The sequence below is a fragment of the Pinus tabuliformis genome, chromosome 7, assembly GCF_031772625.1.
Source record: "Pinus tabuliformis cultivar Carrire ecotype Pingquan chromosome 7, CPIR1, whole genome shotgun sequence".
Classification (NCBI taxonomy): domain Eukaryota; kingdom Viridiplantae; phylum Streptophyta; class Pinopsida; order Pinales; family Pinaceae; genus Pinus; species Pinus tabuliformis.
The window spans coordinates 93,350,271-93,370,510 of NC_142293.1; positions in this window are offsets into that span (position 1 = coordinate 93,350,271).

Sequence of the window (20,240 nt, forward strand, 5' to 3'; positions counted from 1 at the left end):
GTATAGAGGCTGTGCTTCTTGATGGTCGGTTTGGCAATGGCATAGGCAATACATGATCTGATGTACTTCCCAACATCCTGTCGAAGATTCGGCCAATAGAAATAATTTTGTAGTACTGCCACTGTTTTCTCGACCCCGAAATGCCCAACAGCCCGACTGTAGTGTGCTTCCCAAATCATCTTGGCACGCTCGCTTGAAGGAACACAAATGGGACCCAGGTGGCATAACAGGGCATCCTGGAGGTGAAAATCTAGAACATGCCGACCCTCTAAGAGTGTCTGGTATGTGTGGCCGAATTCTGGGTCGCTTTTGTAGAGAAGTGGCCAATCAGAAGTCTCATGCCCACAAGAGTTGAGCACGGTGGTTAACGCCATGATCGGTGGTCGACTGAGGCAATCTGCAACATTATTGGTGCTACCCTTCGTATACTTGATATTCAAGTGGAACTGTTGCAGGTATGTAGACCACTTCTGATGGCGATCATTTTGCAATTTCCCTTGGGTCTGTATGAACTACAGGGGTCGGTGGTCTGTGTGGATGACCGTTTCCTTCCCCAAAATGTAATGCTTCCATTGTCGGCAGGCCTGTACAACGGAATACATCTCTTTATCATAAGTGGGGTACTTCCAGACTGTGTCTGAAAGTGTTTCACTGTGATATGCCACTGGATGTCCATGTTGAGTAAGGACTGCCCCAATAGCATAGTCACAGGCATCTGTCTCGACCTCAAATGGTTGTTGTAAATCTGGTAACGCGAGCACTCATGCCGTTCAGAGGCGATCATTCAACTCCATGAATGCCTTCTGTTGAGATTCTGACCAAAATAATTTTGCTTTCGCCCCTCCCTTGGTGACTTGAGTCAAGGGCCAAGTAATATGAGAAAACCCCAACACGAACCTGCGGTAGAAGTTGGCAAGACCTAGAAAGCTGCGGAGCTCTGTTAGAGTGGTTGGAGATGGCCAATCCCGAATGACTTGGATCTTGGCTGGATCGACATGTACCCCCTGTTCATCAATGATGTATCCCAGATACTGAACCTGGGTCATGCCAAAAGTGCATTTCTCCAAGTTGGCACATAGCTTTTGCTGCCGCAGTGTTTGGAGAACCTGTCGGTTGTGGTGGAGGTGCTCTTCCCAACTCTGGCTGAAGATCAGAATGTCATCCAAGTATACTACTACAAAGGAGTTGGTGAATGGCCACAAGATGTCATCCATTAGCCTCATGAAGGTTGCAGGAGCATTCGTTAATCCGAAAGGCATAACCAACCATTCGAAAAGGCCCTCCTTGGATTTGAAGGCAGTCTTCCACACATCAGAGGGTTCGATTGGTACCTGGTGATATCCTGACTTCAGATCGATCTTGCTGAAATATTTCGCCCCCTTTAGTTGGTCCAAGAGGTCATTAATCTGCGAGATCGGGTACCTATTACAGACAGTGATCTTGTTCAGCACCTGATAGTCAATACAGAGTCTCCACGTCCCATCCTTCTTCTGTACCAACACGATCGGGCTCCCACAAGGCGATGAACTCGGACGGATGTGACCTTTCTGCAGGAGCTCCTGAATCTGCCTCTTGATTTCATTGTTCTCTAGAATGGAGCACCGATAAATTGGTCCATTGGGTAGCGGTGCACCTGGGGTCAGATCAATGTAGTGCTTGACTTGACAGTGCAAAGGAACCCCTGCAGGGGAGGTGAAGATGTCCTCGTACTCCTCCACAACCTTGTCCATCTATAGTTGTCGTGCAGAGGGACCCCGTCTGGAGGCCGCGGCCACCGTCTTCTTCTTTCCTTGAGGGCGTATCATCAGGAAAACAAATTTCCTGGTATTGGAAATGATCTTACTGCATTGTTTTGCAGTAATCAAAGAGATGGCCGTAGGTGTTGCTACCTCTGGTATCCTGTACAATTTATTTCCCAATGTAATAATAACAGCACGGGGCCTTGATTCATACACAGCATGTCGCTTCCACAAGTATGGTTTCCCTAATAATACATCACAAACTTCAAGGGGATAAATGTCACACAATACCTCATCCGTGAAGGGCTTGATGTTGTATGGAAGGCGACATTGCTGGCTCACACGAAGATCTCGTCCTTGGTGAAGCCACCCAATGGTGTATGGTTGTGGATGTGCTGTGGTTGGTAAGCCCAACCGCTTCACGACCTCTGCCGAAATGAGGTTCTTTTGACTCCCACTATCAACAATGAACTGTATCGGGGAGCCCTTTACCCACATCTGGGAGTGGAAGAGACGCTCCTCCTCCTCTGGATCTTCGGGTTCATTTTTCTGGATCTTGGCGGTAGCAACAGTGGCGTTGGGATCTGCATCAATGATCTGCTTCCCTTTGTCATTCCCCTTATCGGGTTCTGACTCAGAGTCAGAACATGCATCCGATTCTGAAACCTTTAGCTCAGCCACCAGTGACTGCTTGGCCTGACACTCACTTGTGTTGTGAGTGGAGCTCTTATGGAACTCACACCATTTTCCCGTGTCTTTTTTCGGCTTCGCGGCGCTGTTCCTTGCTTGCAGCTTCAGCGGGTTGTCTTGGGCTGTCCCGCCTTGGCTTTGTCCTTTGTTCTATGGTTTAGGAGCAACTTTCCCCTGCTTTGGATTTGCGGATCCAAAGTCTCGCTTCTTTTGTTTAAACTTCTGCTCGACCTTGACAACATATCAGTATGCTGCGCCGAGCGAGGAGATGTTTAGGAATTGTATTTCTTCCTGGATGTACTTGTGCAGGCAGCCACGGTATTTGAGTATTAAATGTTGCTCTGAATCCTTGATACCCAACTTTGTGTGAAGGGTATGGAAAAGATTGGTGAACTCCGGCACGTCTTGGTCCCTTCCCTGCCGCAGCGTGGTCCACTTTATGTATTCATCCTCATAGCTTCCGACAGGGTAGTACTGCTCCTTGATGGCATCCTGGAATGAATTCCAGGTGGGTGTGGCTAAAAATAGTGAGCCAGTACTTTCATCCTTCTGCTTGCAGTAGGTTTCCCACCAGTCCTTGACGTGGGGGGCTGCTTTGAGAAGAGCGAAAATAATCTTTTCCCGACTCGAAAATTCATGAACAGAAAAATAACCCTCTAGCAGATTTAACCATTTATCTACGGCATCTGCGTCTATTTGACCCTCGAATATGGGGATTTCAAAATTAACTTGTACCTTAAAGGGCGTGGCGTTTCCAGAGTAGCTGCTGGAAGCCGATGCGTCGCTTCTGGGTAGCCGCTGAAGGATCTGGGAAAAGTTGTCCATCATCGCGTTCCGTTGTCGCTCGAGGGCTTCTTCGAGCAAGATTTTGATGGGATCTCCTGCCCCCTCGTCTTTCTTCTCATCCGCCATGGGAGGCCGTCGGGATTTGCGAGGCTGGTCTTGCAAAGGTTCGACCAGTTCAAGCCCTAACTCCTTATATCCCGACCTTGTTGGGGACATGCAAAGAAAAATAGAGAAAAAGCAGACCGCTCTGATACCACTGATCCGGATTTAAACAGGAACGCAACAAATTACAGAGATAACCATATACACAAAGATGCAGCGGAAATAATACTTCATTTCATTAATGGAAAATACTGAAATATGCTTACAACCAGAAATGGAAATAAACCAGCTAGGGCGATGGTAGCTTATCTCTGAGAAGAGATGTGGTGGCTACATGCCTCTGGACTGTGTTACAATGAGGCTCAAAGGCCTATTTATTGTTGAGAAACAATGGAAAACCCTTAACATTCCAAAACCTAACCCTAGAAGATGAAACGCCAAACTGTGGGCCCCGTTTGGGTAAATTGGTACACCAACTTCCCGGGGTCGTAACTTTGGCATACGATCTTCGTTTGACGCGTACAATAGCTCGTTAGAAAGATCTATCCGAGCACTGCCACTTTGGGAGGCAACATCGGTCCATGGACCCATGTTGCCCCAGATTTCCCAAAAAATGTCGTTTAGGGCCTCAAAATGGCTCCGGAAGTTCAGGACCCAAAAAACTGCTAAAAATAGTAAGTTGTGCTACAATTAAGGAAACTGAAAATGCTGAGAGAAACAATGGCGGGGGTCCACGTGGACTTCGCATGTGGCTACCAATATCCACCTGGATCATAGGCACTTGATCAACTACATCCCCAGTTGCACTCTTAACGGTGTCTTTGACTCTGCTCTCCTGGAAGCCATTGTACCTGTGCTCTTGGGAGGCGTACAAAGTTTGTGATACCTGGAGACATAGAAAAAATCATGGCCAACAATCTATCAGTTGAAAACCAAAACAAACTGGAGGCTTGACATGCAACATACCTGTGTGACTCTCCATGAAGATTACACAATTTTCGCTGAGAGGCTGAGAGACTAACATCCAAGACTGCGAACGACATAGTTCGGGCTACTGGGAGGTTGACTAACTATTGGAACTGCGCAATGGATAGTCCAGGCTAGCCTGCTGAGGACTAAAGCTATGCAATGTGCAATTTCAGTCAATAGTGACATGCAACCAACAAACTGCATTGCTCAATTTCTGGGCCAGCAAGACACTACCTCCAAGAATTGTGCAATGCAAGCCTGGAGATTAGTACTGAGCCAGAATTTCATAATTTCTAGAGGAAATGAAGAGCCTTTTCTTCCGGAAATGCACAATGCTAGCCACACAAGGCGAGGTCTAGGGCAAGGCAGCCCAAACTAGCCAATAGGTGACTGAAAACATGAGAAGTATGAATGCATGATGAGATGAGTGCAAACAAGAGTGAATGATTATGCATGCAAATAGTAAGTTTAGGATTCAGAAAATGGGATGCATCCATGTGTGTGAAGCGGGTCGCCGTGACAATGGCCGTCAATGCAAAAATAGTGTTATGCGAACAAAAACTGAAACAACACTTATACAAGTTAACATGCATGAAAACAATAGAAAGCATTCACAGAAATCAAGCAAACATCATTCACACAAGATGAAACACAAAAAGCGACAGAAACACAACGCAAGATATGTGAAGCGTGATTACCCCAAAACAGTTGAGTTGAATGTGCCGACGACTCCTAGATGTGATGTGGGATGTCAGAGCTGCAAGATCAATGTGAGGAATGAGATCTGCAACATCTGGTTCATAATTTTTTTATAAAATTGAGGTTATGATGCGCATGCCATAAATCTAGGAAAAACGACAGTTGGTGGGAGGTTTCTGGAATGATCCTTGCACATATCTTCCATCTGCTAAAAATAGATCCCTAAATCTAGGGTTGCCTTTGCATGTTGCCTTGGGAAAATAATTCCATGCATGCAAATTAGTTTTGCTCAGTCCTAGAGGGAACCGGTCAACTTGAAGGCACATGCATCGGTCTACAAGCCTGGGATGAAAATATACGTTGTTCCTGGGCTGAGAGGAGTTGGCTGTACCAAAGGGATTGCGCAATTTCTGGGAGGAACACGTGACTATCTTCCAGGATTACACAATTTCTGGGCTAAGCAACTGTCTTGGGTCAGATTGCGCAATTTTCTCAAGGAAGCCTATCTGATTGCATTGCGCAATTTCTAAGCGAAGCAGGCTGTGTGATTGATTTGCGCATTTTCTCCTAGCTATTGGGATGGCTATCCCAAAGGGATTATGCAATTTCTAGGAGAAAAAAGTGACTGCTCCCCAAAATTGCGCAATTTCTGGACTGAGCAACTGTCCTGGGATGAATTCCGCAATTTTTGAGAGGAATACTGTCAAGAGGAATTGCGCAATTCTGGAGCCCAACTAGGTCTGTACAATTTATGGAGGGAAGGTTGGTTCCCCTCTAGAATTGCACAATTCCCATAGGGAGCTTCTCAACTAGAAACTGACACTAAGTCTCAAAATCAAGCTATGAAGGAGGTGGAACAAACTTGCATGCACAGGTTGACAAGACTCTATGAAACTGCTAAAGCCTATGTGCTTGGGGATGCAAGACACGTTGTTGAGGATGGGTGGTAGGGAGGCTCCAAAACAAAGCTAGGGAAAAATTTTGGAGGGTGCTTGTAGCTGCTACAACACTTGGTAAAACACTAGTAGAACTCCAGCTCTCTGAATGGACCTTGTGCGTGAAAAGCAAGTCTAACACCTCCGAAAGTATTGTTCAATTCTCTGTTCGTCTTGATTTCCACACTTGCTTGATTGGAAGATTTAGCATCTGCCAAGCTCTTGGTTGGTTGAAATAGATTCCAAGCCAAGCCAAGATAGGTGTTTCGATTGGGGATGAGGGGTATATTGGTGCATAAGCGTATTTGTCGTCAGAGTTTAATTTTCATCTCTGGTGTTGCTCCGTTGCCAGCAGGCTTGGAAAGTACCCTGACAGAGTCCTGCATGAACACAAGCATCACTCCACTGCTGGCGAGTTTGGTCATTACCCCGATAGAGTTATTTGTATCACCTCTCTACACAGGAAGCCTTTCTCTTCTTTCGCCTTATTCATTTTTCATTTTCTTCCAAAAAAATTCACATTTTCATTTTTTTCATTTTTTCATAACTATGCATAGCACTTATTTGTTTCATAGGCAGAAGAGAGATCCAAACTTATTGAGAGAAGAATAGGTTTTTCCTTCAAAGAAGTAGTTTATATATACCTCTAATGTGCTTGTTAAATCCCCCCCCCCCTCACCTTACTCTACTTGACTGAGCTAGCAATGATTAACCCAAAAACAACCGACTGGAGTAGGTGATAGTAGTTCGCATGCAAGCCTTGTGTTTTCACCAAGTTTCACTTCAAACAATACATATCTTCCATTGATGTATCATGGATTGAAAGTAACAAGTTCTTCATGAGAGAGTGGACAATAGATAACCAAATGTTAATAGTTGTACAAGTCCTTTTGTACTTTACCCAAGCTTGTTTCAAGAGTTGCACATAGTCCATGCAAAATTAACCTACGAACGAAAATAGTCAAACAAAAGAAAATGCAAAGCAAGAAGCAGAAGAAATGTGTATGCAAAATGAGTAAGCAAAATGAGTAAGCAAACAAACAAGCAAGCAAGCAAACACAAAAAGAAAGAAGCATACATGCATGCAAGAAAACAACTCAAAGCAAATACTACTCCTACTCCTAAGCTAACACTGCATGGGTCATCTCATGTGAAGTGATACTTCCAATGCAGCCACTAGCGCATTGGTTGACACATGTTGGTGAAGGCATGGTTCACAAAAATCACAGTTGCATAAACCAGTGAGCATGATAGATATAACGATGAATACATACAGACTTCGAGCTTACAAGCGTCCACATAACAAAAACGATTGAAATCACATGACATGCACTTTGTGGACTTGCCATGGTGCTATGCTACACTGCGTGCAGATGTTGAGTGTATGCATTCTCTTGACTACAAGCAAACGTGAGAAAGGTATACCACTTACGTTGTGCAAGTGTGCTTGTTGTGTAAGATTCCTCCAATGCATGAGCGATGGGATCATGTAGTTCGAGTGGAGGAAATGAAATCTGAGTGTTAGATTGATCTTGAATGAAAAGAAGAAAGCGATGAGGAGCCTTGCGTGTTTCAACAATTTCCTGATCAGAAGTGAAACCAACCTTAGGACAGCGAGGACCTGACATAACCATCAGCTTTGGCTGAAGTTCCTTGAAAATCATCAGGGTTTCGACTTCATTTACAGATAGATCATCATAGACTAGTGGATTAGACAGATTAACAATGAGTGAATGAACATCGTGATCGAATGAAGAAGTAGAGATATCACAACAACAAATATTAGAAAATCTAAGATGTTCATCGGGATCCTCATGATTTGATGAATCGTGCAGAGGGGTAGATGAGAAGAAAGGATGTTCACCCTTTGTGTTTTCATAAATGCTGATGACAGATTGGATGGATTTTTGGAGGAAGATGTTTTCTCTCTGCAATGTAATCACAGACAAACATCCGATGTGTCCTTTGAGCGGTCAAAAGTATAAACATCTAGAAATGAGTTTTCATAGGGGAAATTATCAATGGTAGAATCACAAGGGATGCCAGGATAAAGTGGATGAGGCACAACTGGAAGGGAGTCATCCTTCACCATGAGTTCTTCTTTAGATTTCTGCACTTACTCATCATGAATAATGGCATAGGTTGGCTACACAACACTAACTCCATCAACAGCTTGATCCTCGTTCACAACAGGTGAGGAGTCCGGAATGGAAGAACACAAGACAGTACAATCTAGAGGATCAACAGAATGCGGGGACAGAGGTTGAGGGAATGAATCCACGTGACAACCAATAGGCTTGCAAGCCAAATCTACACAGATATCAAGAGAAGGTGGGGTGGGAGGATGTGACAGTTCAATAGATGTGTGTGCATAATCTCCCACATCACTCTGTAGTGGTGGAGTTGTTTGATGAGGTGAAGTCGGACAATCACTTGTGACATCAACTGTGCCTTCCTATGATTGTGAAACTCCATCATCGAAGTGTGCTGAGCAGAGTTTGGATGATTTCAATAATTACAGATTTTGGATATGTCAAGAAGATACTCAAATCTTCCATCTAGAAATTCCCAATCAATTTCATCTTCAAGAAATCGATATGAAAGATTACAAAAGCGTGTGTAAAACTATTCAACAGATTCATTGGGTTCTTTTTGTAGTTCCACAATTTCTTTGTTGAGTGCTTTACGGTCGAAGTGATTGAAATCACGGTCCATTTCTGCAACTAGATGAGAAAGAGAATGAATATATTTTTCGGGCAGCGTGGCACACCAGTGCATTGGCTTCCCTCGAAGCATGTAGAAAAACAATGCACAGGTCATGTAATCTTCAAAGATTCCATGTCTTTCGCATGAGCCTACAATTCTAACCGCGTGCCTAACCAAGGCTACGTAGCCTCCACCAACGTATGTTTTATGTGACAAGTTAGTTGAGAGATTTTTCGAGATAATGAAGTCATTTCCATAAGACATACACTCCAGAAGAGAAACTTTGTAGTTAGTCATGATATATATGCAGATATTCAAAACAATTGTGAGGACTTAGCTTGTCATCTAGCCCTCCTTCTAGTGCCAAAATGTTGATGGTGTTGGACCAGACAACATGTCAGGGGATCTCCCGGGTAAGAATTCCCAACTAAACCTCAGACCGTTTGGTGCAGGAGTCCCATTAGTGGTTTGTACGGTATTACCTTGACCGTAGTAGCACACAGAGGCAAGTAAGATGTCCTTATTGGTAGCAAGGGTGTGACATGTGCAACAAGCCAAGGAAGGTGTATGAACGGTTCTAATACATCAAAGGTGAGGTGAGTGCACCCCTTGGAAACCTGTGAAAGCAAAGAGTTAAGAAGGGAACTCACGAGAAAAGATGCATCACAAAATAGAAGGCAAGTAAGCTAGCAATCCAAAGTGATGGTTAAACCAACAACATGTTTCAGTAAGATTCATACATACATACATAGGAAAGCCATACATGCATGCATAAGAAAACATATACATATATCATTTAGAGTAAACAAGATAGTTGAAATACAATACGACATATGCATGAAACATGTTGTCTCTGTTATATTAAGAAGTGAAAGTTCCAGTCATACAATACAACCATGACCAACCACTAGTTCTGACAGCAGAAAGTTATAGTCACTTCCACCTGCTCCTCCAAAGAGATATACTAGCTCTGCACAGTGGAGAAGCCAAGGCTCGATACAATACTCTCCAATCTTTCTCTAAGATACTCCTATCAGAAGATTGGCTGACCAAAAGCCTCTACAATGAGTTATGTGGTATTATAAATAGAAAAGGGTGGGGTGACCCTTGACATTCCCCTTCGTGACTACTTATCTACCCTCATGACTCTTCAACTACTCTTTAACTATTACATTCAACTATTGACACTTGAACTTCCAATTGAAAATACGTTACAAACAATCTGAACATGTACCCATGTGAGACAAAATGGCTTGAGCAAGCAATGCAAGACATCAATAACACTTTGATTGTTGTGGTGAGACCAAGTCTTCGACATCCTCATGATGGTCGACGGTGTTGAACTGATTCCAAGCTTGGTTGTCCGTGATGGTGTCTATGTGCTCAATGGTGACATCTTGAAAGTGAACTCTTGCCTCTGTTACATCTAGGTAAACTGATATGGCTTCCCTATCCAAATCGTCTGATAATATGTGAATTACCATCTTGAGTGTAGCTAGACCAACAACATACTGATGCATGCTATCTGTGCTGATCTCCAAGCATCTGTTGGTAGTCATGCGCATCAACCTTTTGGAATACATGTTTAGCTCCAATCATACTTGCTCCTTGTCTTCGCCTTGGTGAGTGTTCCAAAAGGGTGGGATCACATGCGTGTGCACAATGATAGCATGTTGCTGAATTCCCTTGCATGCGATCAACAACATTTCTCACCTTGTCTTCTCTGTGCCAGCTATCGGGATGGATCTATAACTTGTATGGGTGCAGTTTCATCTGTCTGTGCATCTTGCACCCCCTATTGTACCTGTTCCTACTATAACTCATTCTTTCTTATGTGTAGCTCTTGTTCTTCTCTGAGTTGTTGCTTCAGCACATGCAACTCCTCCTCTGTTTCTCTCTCTGCCTTCTTGTGATTTTCGTGTCACGTTGTCACCTCATAGCCTCAATCTCCAAAGCTTCTTTCATCATGAGTGGATCTTCTTTGAACTTACAACTTTGCTCCGCCTCTATGCTGTCAACAACCTTCCTCTTGCATTCGTCGTGTGCAGGTGTGCTACCTTTTGCTGCTACTAACGATGCTTCTTGTTGTGATGTCGTTTCCCTTCATCTTGATATCCTTGTCCATGAACAACTTGATGTCTTCATGGATAGGCAATTTCATAGACACTGGATCGACTGCATCCCTAGTTGCACTCTTAATGGTGTCTTTGACTCTGCTCTCCTGCAATCCATTGTACCTGTGTTGCTGGGAGAAGGATGACACTTGTGATACCTGGAGACATAGAAACACTCATGGAAAGAAATATGTCATATGAAAACAAAAAAAAACTGTAGGACTGACATGCAACATACCTGTGTGACTGTCCAGGAAGATTGCGCAATTTTCACCCGGAGGCTAGGAGACTGACTGCCAAGACTATGGACGACACAGTTTGGGCTGCCGGGTGGCTGACTGACTACTGGAACTATGCACTGGACAATCCAAGCTAGCTTGTTGAGGACTGAAACTGTTGAATGCACAATTTCAGTCAGCAGTGACATGAAACTAGCAAACTACATTGTTCAGTTTCTAGGGCCAGCAGGACACTGCCTCCAATAATTACGCAATGAAAGCCTGGAGGTCAGTGATGGTCCAAACTTGTGCAATTTCTAGAGGAAAGGTAGAGCCTTCACTTCCAGAAATTCGTAGTGCTAGTCAGGCAAGGCATGGTTTGGGCCAAGGAAGCCTAGACCGGTCAACGGGTGACTGAAAACATGAGAAGTCTGAATGCATGATGAGATAAGTGAAAACAAGAGTGAATGATTATGAATGCAAACAGTAAGTGCAGAATTCATAAAACGGGATGCATGCTTGTGTGTAAAGCAGGTCACTACAACGATGACCGTCGGTGCAAAAAAAAATGTCATGCATGTGACAGCAGTGAGATGTGAACGAAAAATGAAACGATGCTTGTACAAGCTAACATGCATGCAAATGACAACAAGCGTTCACAAAAATCAAGTAGACAACATTCACACAAGCTGAAATGCAAAAAGCGACAGAAACGTAATGCAAGACATGCGAAGTGAACTTACCTAGAAACAACTGAGCTAAATGTGCCAACCATTCCTAGATGTGATGTGGGATGTTAGAGCTGCAAGATCGATGTGAGGAATGAGATTTGTAGCATTTGGTTCATAAGTTTTGATAAAATCGAGGTTATGACGTGCATGCCAAAAATATAGGAAAAGCGACATTTGGCTGGAGGTTTCTGAAATGATCCTTGCATGTAAGCTCCAGATATTAAAAATAGATCCCTAAATCTAGAGATGCCTTTGCATTCCACCATGGGAAAAGCAGTCCATGCATGCAAATCATTTTTTCTTGGTCCCAGAGGGAACCGGTCAACCTGAAGGCACATGCATTGGTCTGCGAGCCCAGGATGAAAATCTACGTTATTCCTGGGCTAAGAAAAGTTGGATTTCCCAAAGAAATTGCGCAATTTCTAGGAGGAACAAGTGATTGTCTCCCAAGATTGCGCAATCTATGGGCTAAGCAGCTGTCCTGGGTCAGATTGCGCAATTTTCTCAAGGAAGCCTGTCTGACTGCATTGTGCAATTTCTAAGCCCAACAGGCTGCCTGACTGATTTGTGCAATTTATGCTAGCTGATGGGTTGGTTGTCCCAAAGGGATTGTGAAATTTTGGGAGCAATAGGTGACTACTCTCCAAAATTGCATAATTTCTTGGCCGAGCAGTTGTCATGGGATGAATTGTGCAATTTTTGAGAGGAAGACTGTCAGAAGGAATTGCGCAATTCTAGAACCCAGCTGAGTTTGCACAATTTCTATAGGGAAGGCTGGTTCCCCTCCAGAATTTGTAATTCCTAGAGGGCGCTGCTCAACCAACAACTGACACTAAGTCTGGAAAGCAGCCTGTGAAGGAGGTGGAACAAACTTGCATGCACAGGATGACAAGACTCTATGAAATAGTTGAAGCTTATGTGCTTGACGATGCAAGACATGTTGCTGAGGATGGTTGGTAGGGAGGCTCCAAAATGAAGCTAAGGAAAAATTTTGGAGTGTGCTTGTAGCCGCTACAACATGTAGAGAAAGTAAATTCTTGTCAATTCAGGAAACGAGAGCTACCAACTTGTAAATTCTATGAAATGACATAAATCATCTTGCTATGAAATAACATTAATCAATTTCAGAAAGGAAACTATGTTAGTCTTGCACTTGATCATCTAGCTACCAGGGTTGCTTGAAAATATAAGGTTATTCTATAATTTTAGAATTCCAACATCGATGGATTAACTATCTCATTCACACTTGCATAATAGATAAAAGTTCTAATTGCAAAATGCAAAAATATAAAAGCTAATGCTATCTGATCATGCTGGAAGGAAAGGAGTGAAAGGAATGGTATAGGTGGAACTTCTGGTCATGGAGTCCAATATGAGGGGTTAACCTACTCCTACAGTAGGCTATGCTATCATTTCAAGTCAAAACATGCTGCTACAGGTTTGCTACAGGATGTCCTAAACTACTACAGGATACCATGAACTGCTACTGGAAGTTGGCTGAGAGGTTTTGGAGGGTAAGAATGGTGAGATGAATTGTTGGAAGGGTATATGAGAGTTTTGAAAGGTGTAGGGAAGGTGACATCACCCAAGGCCAAGCCCAACACTCCAATAAGGCCAAATTTTTTTAAGACACCTTGCTCACGAAGGCTGGAAAATAGAGGTTCAAAATATGGGCTGGCATGCATTAACAGAAGTTAGAGAAGGCCTAGATGGAGTTGGTGGGAGGAATCCCTACCTAGATATCAACAACCCTGTAATCAAACCTAATTATCTTTTCATTTACAAATCATTACATGTCAATGTGGAAAAGATGATGAATTTGGAAAACCTGATCTAACTAGAACTAAGGACTAGATCTATGAAATGGACTACCTCCTAAGCTACAACAATATTAAGAAGCAAAATAGCAACTTTAGATATTTCCAAGAAATCATAAACAACTATCTAACTAAGACTGACACTTGATCTATGCAATAAACAAAAGACAAACTTTTTTTTTGGGATGCGAGTGTGGGGTCCTCTAATCATGATCCCATGAGGGAGATGAGATAGGGGTCACTGTCACAAGCTTTTTGATGTATTTTCCTTCACTAGACTGCAATGCTAATGTACTCTTTAAGTTAATGGAAGTATGGATAAGGAACAACTTAATCAACTTTCTAAGCTAAAAAGAAACATAAATAAACTTCACCAGTTAATCAATATTCTAAGCTAAGAATACAGATACAAGAGAGGAACTGCTGCTGCTAGGGTTGGTCCCTAACCCAAGAGCTTCAGCCCTTTGAGTCAACTCAGTGATGGATCAAAACAGAATTTCTCATTATCAATCAAAATGTTTCAAATACATCATAACAATAACAGTCAAATGTGCTTCATCTTAATTGCCCCTTGGCTACAATAAAATTGTGAATCCTAATGACTCCCTTAGCTTGCTTATTTATACAAAACTGGAGCTACCAACATCTCCCTAGAAAATAGGGGTACTTGGCTCCCTAACTCGAGAATAACTCTTCCTTGACTGGCACTATCTTGGCTGCCAATGAACTCTGCTTGCTTGGCTTCCAGTGACACCGAGATGATGAGATAGAGTGGGGGAATCTTCAACTAATTTGAGGCGATAAGGAGGGAGACCACCTCCAATTCGCACATTTAACACACATTAGGCCACATGACATAGTAAGTCATCTTTACTCTTCTCACCAAGCATAATATAACAAAATCTGTAAATAAATGTGAGAAACGACAGTTTAATAAGCTAGAGAGTGGCATTGTGATGCATATAGTTTATCTATTGATGAGCCTCATCAGGGTTCTTAAGAAAAATGCAACCGAGGCTATCACAAACCCTTCCCACATGGGGGAACACCATCCTTGGTGTTATTCACTGATATACATCACAAAAGACATGCTCAAAACATATGCATATTGTTTATGGAGATTTATACACATAGCTTTGTACAATATTTACAGTTTATACATATTTTCTTTAACAAGCAAACAAAAAGGGATGTGTTGCCTTCATGGAGTCAATCATTTCTCAAGTGGCTTCCTTAGGCCCAAAGTGCCTCCACTGCACTTTGACTTGCTCTATTTCTTGATTCTGGAGCATGACGCTTCTTCAATCTAGGATACATAGTGGTTATGGATAGAATTCTCCCTTTAATTCCACTTGTAGCACACACCAATGAATCACATGATCAGAGTCTTGTACATAACTTTTAAGAAAATAAGCATGAAAAACATTATGGACTTTAAATGATGGTGTTAAATCCAACCTATAGGCAACAATTCCAATCCTTACAAGGATCTCAAAAGGCCCACAACTCAATGGTGGAAAATTGACACATAACCTAATCTTCAAGGAACTCTTATTGGGTTTGATTCTCAAGTAAATAGGTTCCCCAAATTGGAACTATTTATGCACCTGATGTTGATCTGCATAGATTTTCTTCCTATCAAGTGCCACCTTCAAATTCTGCTTGATGATCTGAATTTGTTGCTCCATTTCCTTGAGCATGCCTGGTCTAATAATGACTATGTTAACTCGATTACTCTAGCTAATATGAGTATTGCAACTCATCCCATATAATTCTTCAAGTGGATGCATCTTTATGGATTCTTGGCACCCATTGTTGTATGTGAACTCCACAAGTTGAAGGTACTCCTCCCATTCCTTGGGCTAACGCATCACACACATCCACAACATGTCTTCCAGGATTGTATTGGTCCTCTCTATTTTCCCATCTGCCTATGGATGATATGTTGTACTGAACGCCAACTCTATCCCCAAACCTACAAACATTTACTTCCAAAATCTTGAAGTGAAGTTAGAATATCTATCTAAGATGATTTTATTTGGAATTCCATGCAACCTCATGATCTCTTTTATGAAAATTTGGGCCACCTCACTAGTGGAATTGGTGGATTTGACCACCACAAAATGAGCCACCTTCTTCAAATTGTCAATCACCACCATAATAGTGTCATGCTACCTAGAGATTCTCGATAAATCTATGTTGAAATACAAGGAGATCACCTCCAATTTCCATTTTGGAATTGGAATGGTATGCAATAAACCTACTGGATATTTGCATTACATTTTCACTTGCTGACATTCTATACATTTATCCACAAAATTAGCTTCTTCTTCAAATTTGGCTAATAATAGAACTTTTTAATGGCTATGAGTGTCTTTTGGTACCTTAGGTGGCCGAAATATGGCTTGACATGGAATTTTCTCATTATGAGCCTTTTCAATTCATCAATATTTTTCACATAAATTTTGTTCTTGAATCTAATTAGGCCATCATCAATGAGATTATATTCCTCATCCCTACCATCAAGTAGCAACTTTTCTTTCATTTGCAATTATTTTTAATCATTATGTCCTCCTGCATTCTTAACCCTTTCTATTAGGTCCACTTTGTAAGAGCTTATGATTACCAAGTGATTCACTTGAGTCCTCCTACTACTTGCATCAATGACCCTGTTCTCTTTTCCTTTGATGCACTTAATATGAAAGTCTAACTCGATAACTATGGACAACCACCTAGCTTGTCTAGCGTTTCTCTTGGTTTTCTTCAACAAATATTTGAGTCCACTATGATTTGTCTTAAGTGTAAATTTTCTTCCAATGAGGTAATGCCTCAACATATTTAATGCATGAATGATGGTAGCCAGCTCTAGATCATGAGTCATGTAATTTACCTCATGCTCATTCAATTTCCTTGACTCATAAAAAACTGCCTATCCTTCCCGCATCAAGGCTCCATCAAGCCCTTCCTTTCCAGCATATGTGTACACCACAAAATCCTTGTTTGGATCTGTAATCCTCAACACTGGTGAATTCATGAGAAACTATTTCAATTGCTCAAATATTGTTTCACATTAAGTTTTCTACTCGAATTTCTTTCCTTTGCAACGATGTGAGAGGATGCCTTATCTTGGAGAAGTTCCTACTAAATCTCCTATAATAACCTGCCAACCCCATGAATGATCTAACTTTACTCATGTTCTTCGGTGTTAGCCATCCATTATAGCCATGATCTTCTCTAGGTCAATGGATATCCCCTTCTAAGAGACAATATGCCCCAAATAGCTTTTTTGTAACTAGGAAAAGTCAAACTTGTAAAGATTTGCATAGAGCTTGTGTTCCCTCAGTAACTTAGTCATGCAAATAGATGTTGTTAAAGATCTTCTTTAGTCCTTGAATACACCAATATGTCATCTACAAATATAATGAAAAAATATCCAAATTAGGACACAATGCACTATTCATTAAGCACATGAAAGTGGAAGGGGCATTGCCAAGCCAAAAAGGTACCACTACAAACTCGTAGTCCATGTATCTTATTTAGAAAGTCTGTAATTTTGTGAACATCTTCTTCCTTGATGTGCACTTGATGATATAAAGACCTCAAGTCTATCTTAGAGAATATTAATTTGTGGCAATGAATATTGGTTCCTAATGGTTACCATGTTGAATTCTCTATAATCAATACAGATTCTAAGTGTCCCATCCTTTTTCTTTACAAACAATATTGTAGCTCTCCATTGTGACACACTTGGTTGAATGTAACCTTTATCAAGCATTCTTTTAGTTGTAGCTTTATTTCAACAAGTTCAGGTGTGCTCATCATGTTTGGTGCTTTAGATGCCGGTGCTACTCCAAGCTCTAGTTCAATTAAAAACTCCACCTCTCGGTGAGGAAGAAGTACAATAATATCCTTCGATAACACATCTTTAAACTATTGCAACACAGGGTATTTATGTAGCATTTCACTCCCTTCCTTTTCAACGTGACTATTTTTGTTGTCATGACAGGTAATCTGCACCACAAATAAATGGAAACCCATCTAATAGTTGTGCTTGGCCAGCATGGATGTAACATTCCTTACTAGGGTAGGATTTCACTTTCGCTGCAATATTATTTTCCTTCCCACTTTATCTAGGAATTCAATTTCCTTTTCATAGCAATCAACCTTGGTATGGTGTTTATATATCCAATCCATACCTAATAGTATGTTATACAACCCCAAAGGTAACCCATTTAAGTTTTCTATGGTTAGCATGACTTGGAGATCAATATCAGACGACTTTACCCAATATCTCACTCTTTTCTTTAATCTTGTTGTCAAATGAACTAGACATTGTTCTGCATGAAATTCCTTATCCATATTGCATAATTCCACAAGTTTTGGGCTAAGATAACTATAGTTGGAACCAGAATCAATTAAAATAAAAAAAACTTGATCATACAACTTACCTTCCATCTCAATGATGGATGTTTGTTAATCTTCCTAGTCGTTATCCATTGCTGCATAAATTCTAGGTAAATATTGAGCTACCTCACCTAGTGTGCAATCATTGCTATGTTGTTGGTGTCTACCTTGTAATTTCTTTAACAACTAATTTGGTTTTCTGTTGGAATCTATTCTTACAAACTAGGTCCTTACCTTCCTTTTTAATGTGGATTTCTTGAGCCATTTCCTTTTATGTTGAACATTCTCCTTGGCCTTCCAGTCACTTTTTTCTTATGGTATGTGTTTTACCTACTTATAGCATTTCTTTTGCTTTTTAATGCCATCATTCAATGCCTAAGGTTCTAGAGTCTCAATCCAATCCTTGAATGCTAAAGGTAGGCCACTGATAAACTGTTGGATTTTTTCTTTCTCATCCTTGAGATATGACACATATCTAAGAAAATCTAGGAATTTAGTGATGTGTTCCTCATCTATCATTTGTCCCATTCTATGCTTGTAAAATTCCTTTGCCTTACTATCATAATATTTCTCAGACAGGTATTGATTTTTGAAAACCTTCTCAAAATCATCCTAGGTCAAATCTCCTTCAATGGTGCCTCTGACCTTTTTCATATCTTCTCCCCATATGTCCACTTTTCTCTTTAAGCTATAGGTGGAAATATTGGCCTTCATAATCTATGAATAATCATGAATTCTAAAAAAAATATTCATGCCCAACAATCAATCTTGAACATACTCAAATCTCTTCATTTCCCCATAAAATGTGGGTAGCTTTGTTTTCTTAATAATCCTATGGCATATACTCCTTTTCCTTTCTTGCTTGATTGTGATGATGATGATGCTTCCTCCTAGCATTGGAGTTGGACGGTCTATAAGAATGATGCACATGAGTATTATTTCCTCCTTTTGGAGTTCTTAATGGTGCATTTCCCTTCACAGTATCTTCACTCTCTAACCTATGTTTGTTTCTTAACCTACTACCATTTTCTCCATTTGTTTCCTCTTCTAAATCTTGAATGTTCTTCCTATCTCTTTGACTACCCCATAGTATAGCTTTCCTTTACATCTACAAATCTGAGAGACTTTGCAAAATGACCGAATTTATCTCAGCTTGCATCTCTTGAGCTCTTACCAGCCTTTCATTTTGTACTTTGAAGCTTCTGACTTTAGCCCTTAGGATTATCAAGGTGTCTAGCTAATCAGGAGAGTCTTCCACCCCCCCTGGCCAACTAATATTTCTTCTTCAGTTGATTTGGCCTCTTCACATACATATTGTGACTGAACAGAGCTATACTACACCATTATGGTCCTCATTTATGTATCTTTCACTATATTTTGTTGCTTATGATGTGATTTCATTCACACACATTATTAAATAGTTCATGAGATAAATAAATAAACACAATCATGAGTATAAACCTTGCATTCATGGAGCTACAATGGTGATCTATGCTTTTACAAAAAAACCATGTTGTTATGCCCATGATATTTAATATTTCATACACATCAATCATATAAGAAGCAATAACAATTGTTAGTACCAAACTATATATCTAAATCACACTATTACTACATCATTCATGTGTATAATCAATCATTTATAGACTATCTCTTAACACCTAAACAATTGTTTAGTTAATTTTCTAAAATAAAATGTGAAATTATCTTGCAGGTATTTCTATCCTCACTTGCTCATGATAGAGCCCATCCAATCCAAGTTTTGAAACTGGATGCTCTGATACCACCTTTAAACACCCCCCACCTTAATTCCAAGGTGAGTGTTCACTTAATTAATCCAACCTCTCTTGTGCAGTTAGAGAGATGGGATAATAACTTTTTTATATCCAAAATTAGATATGAACATTATCATTGTGTTTGTCTCAATGAGACAACTCCAGATATAAAATTTCACCCCAATATGACCTCCAGACCAAAAGTTATGACTACTAGAAGGTCTGACAAGTTAAGTGGTGTCGCATCATCATTTACACTACGTGGAAAACACGTAGTTATGCCCCCCTAACAAATCTTCCAATGCCACTTGGCATGCATTTATCAGCGACTCACCCATTTGGGTCTATAATAAATACAATAGGTGGTTACTGTGGACTATTAAAAATTAAGCATACTCCTCTAAGTATGTATAGTCAACTACTGCCAAACTTTCCAGTTACTTTGGGCCATTATCTGCCACCAATTTCGTGACCCTTTACAACTTCTGCCTCCACTAAATACTCTAGGGTCCTCCCTCTAGGCTATGTGTCAGCTGGACCATGGCACACCACTTG